At 42.4% G+C, this 3,473-nt stretch overlaps 1 pseudogene; it reads right to left on the bottom strand.

The window, feature by feature from the left end:
• Positions 1-477: 477 nt before the first annotated feature.
• Positions 478-1,329, bottom strand: LOC128577079 (E3 ubiquitin-protein ligase SIAH1B-like; annotated as a pseudogene).
• Positions 1,330-3,473: the final 2,144 nt, after the last annotated feature.

Raw genomic sequence — 3,473 nt, 5'->3', positions numbered from 1 at the left:
TCCCAAAGGGGAAAAGCAGTGGTCCATGACCACTCAAGATGGCTTGTCAGTTCAAGAGAAAATAACCCACACACGCACACACTCACACACAGGTTCACCTACACACACACACTCACAAAAGCACACATACGATCGCATGCATACATACACGTAAACAACAAACCAGTATTTTTCTGCAATACAATTAATGTACTAAAAGCACAAAACTCAGAATTATTTTACAATGCTTCCTTTTTTAATAACAAAGATGCCCACCTTGTGTGTACAAATACGTATTTTCAGTGGTTTATTGTTGACTTATTTTTAAAGATATCAGTGTTACTGCACGAAACTGTTTCCTGTATTTTACAGCCTTTTATTTACTTTTTTGTATCTACCTGAAAAGACTTTCAGGTTGGCAGGCAGAGGGGTGCCTTATTTTCTGCAAAATTAAAGTTCTAAACACTGGCCAGAAAATGTCTTATTGCCATTTTGACACTAGGCAATAGTGACAGCGATGCTTAAATCGCCATTTTCTGCAAAAAGCTGTGCAGTATTGCAGTATTGGTGTCAAAGACAAGGCAGTCACTGTTCATCATGGCTGTCTCAATTCCCTTCCGAATGGACCGAGGAGTTGCTTGCCAAGTCAGTTGCCGTCTATCACCATTGAGCTCAAGTCGGTAAGTAAAATTTTCTGCTTGCTGGGCTGTTCCTAGCAGCTGTAAAATTGTGCAGAACCGCTCTTGACCATGGTGGTTTTCCTGTTTCTGCAAGACCACCATGAAGTGCAAGCCAAAACAGGACTGCATCATCACCCAGTCAAAAGTACCGTGAACATTATTAATGTTTACAGCAAGGAAAATTGCAGTCTCTCCCTCTAGTGCTGTAATGTGGTCATGCCGATCCATCAGATGGGCCATCACAGCATCCAAAGAGCCTTCCATTGACCGAGGACACCAGGGCACGGACAGGAGTAAGGCCTAAAGTCACAGCGCTCTTCGTAGTCTGCTTTTTGCGCAGGCGGCCGAGTTAGTCCACACCCATAAGAGGCATATTTACACGGAAAGGTAAGTGAATCGGCCACTTTCTCCATAGCCAGGTTGCGAATGGATCCCAATGGGCCCCGGCAAGTTGGACAAGAAGTCAGCTTTTGGCGACAGCTGATACATACAAGATGACCACGCTGACACTGAAGGATGGTGGTAACACATACTTAAAGCAGACTGGACACTCAAAAAGACTCCTCAATTCACTGCTGGATGGAGTCCTATCAGGCAGGGCCGGCTCCCTCTGGGGTGGTGGATCCTGTGAGGGATCATTAGATTGTGCCCTGTCAGGCCAACGGCTCATTTCTGTGGGCTGATGAGGCTCCTGGAACCCAGTCCTGGATCAAACACGTTCAGCCCTCAACTCCCACTACCACCTTGGCGCCCAGACGGAACAGACACTCTGGGTCGCCCCGGCTGCTGGAGAGGGTTCCCCTCAATGAACGGACTTGCCCCTAACCGCCTCAACGTCGCAGGCTCGGCCGTTTGGCATATCCTCCAGCATGCTGCGTGCTGGCTCCCACTAAGTACCACACGTCATCATGGCCAAGGCCCCAGGAGGGGTGGCCCGCGTGCCTGGCTCCTGGCTGCTGTTTTATAGAAGAATTCTTTATCCAAATTCAGTATGTGTTGTATGTGATTGTCTCGTTGGAATTTGTGCCTTTCCTGGGGCCAATGTAGGTAAATCGTGTTTCACTAGAAAATTATCCAGTGCATCTGTGTTCCAATGTATTTGAATAGAATTCTATAAACTTTGCACTTAGGAGACTTGAAATTTTCTTTGTATTGAAGACCATGTCACCCTTGGCATTTTAAATTTCGAGCATTTGTCTTTCTCCCTTTTGATGAATTTATCCAGTGACTTCATGTTTTTGATATCCCCCTAAGTAAACTTGCCATTCCTCTTACCTATGAATTTCACTATAGGTTTTTTTTTTTTTAATTCCGGTTAATATAAGAGGGATATGTAAAATCAGGTTACACTATTTGCATTTCTTAGGTAAGTGCCATTTGTAGTTGAACCTTTCACTTGGAAAGTGTGTAATATACCCCTACATTCACCCATAAAGAAAGATGGAGACTTTACATCTTTTGTATTTACCTGGAAGGATCTGAGGACATCCTCCTAAGTAAAATTTCACTGTAGTTTTATTTTTAACCCATCTATTTCAACTTCCATCTCTAAATAGTATTTTTGCCTCCATATTTTTTTTTTTTTTATTGTTGGGGATTCATTGAGGGTACAATAAGCCAGTTACACTGATTGCAATTGTTAGGTAAAGTCCCTCTTGCAATCATGTCTTGCCCCCATAAAGTGTGACACACACTAAGGCCCACCCTCCTCCCTCCATCCCTCTTTCTGCTCCCCCCCCATAACCTTAATTGTCCTTAATTGTCCTCATATCAAGATTGAGTACATAGGATTCATGCTTCTCCATTTTTGTGATGCTTCACTAAGAATAATGTCTTCCACGTCCATCCAGGTTAATACGAAGGATGTAAAGTCTCCATTTTTTTTAATGGCTGAATAGTATTCCATGGTATACATATACCACAGCTTGTTAATCCATTCCTGGGTTGGTGGGCATTTAGGCTGTTTCCACATTTTGGCAATGGTAAATTGAGCTGCAATAAACAGTCTAGTACAAGTGTCCTTATGATAAAAGGATTTTTTTCCTTCTGGGTAGATGCCCAGTAATGGGATTGCAGGATCGAATGGGAGATCTAGGTTGAGTGCTTTGAGGTTTCTCCATACTTCCTTCCAGAAAGGTTGTACTAGTTTGCAGTCCCACCAGCAGTGTAAAAGTGTTCCCTTCTCTCCACATCCACGCCAGCATCTGCAGTTTTGAGATTTTGTGATGTGGGCCATTCTCACTGGGGTTAGATGATATCTCAGGGATGTTTTGATTTGCATTTCTCTAATATATAGAGATGATGAACATTTTTTCATGTGTTTGTTAGCCATTCATCTGTCGTCTTTAGAGAAAGTTCTATTCATGTTTCTTGCCCATTGATACAAGGGATTGTTGGCTTTTTTCATGTGGATTAATTTGAGTTCTCTATAGATCCTGGTTATCAAGCTTTTGTCTGATTGAAAATATGCAAATATCCTTTCCCATTGTGTAGGTTGTCTCTTTGCTTTGGTTATTGTGTCCTTAGCTGTACAGAAGCTTTTCAGTTTAATGAAGTCCCATTTGTTTATTTTTGTTGTTGTTGCAATTGCCAAGGCAGTCTTCTTCATGAAGTCTTCCCCCAGGCCAATATCTTCCAGTGTTTTTCCTATGCTTTCTTTGAGGATTTTTATTGTTTCATGCCTTAAATATAAGTCCTTTATCCATCTTGAATCAATTTTTGTGAGTGGGGAAAGGTGTGGGTCCAGTTTCAGTCTTTTACATGTAGACATCCAGTTCTCCCAACACCATTTATTGAATAGGGAGTCTTTCCCCC

Source organism: Nycticebus coucang, chromosome X (genome assembly GCF_027406575.1).
Source record: "Nycticebus coucang isolate mNycCou1 chromosome X, mNycCou1.pri, whole genome shotgun sequence".
Classification (NCBI taxonomy): domain Eukaryota; kingdom Metazoa; phylum Chordata; class Mammalia; order Primates; family Lorisidae; genus Nycticebus; species Nycticebus coucang.
The sequence above is the reverse complement of the archived record's forward strand: the minus strand, read 5'-3'. Positions and strand labels throughout refer to the sequence as shown.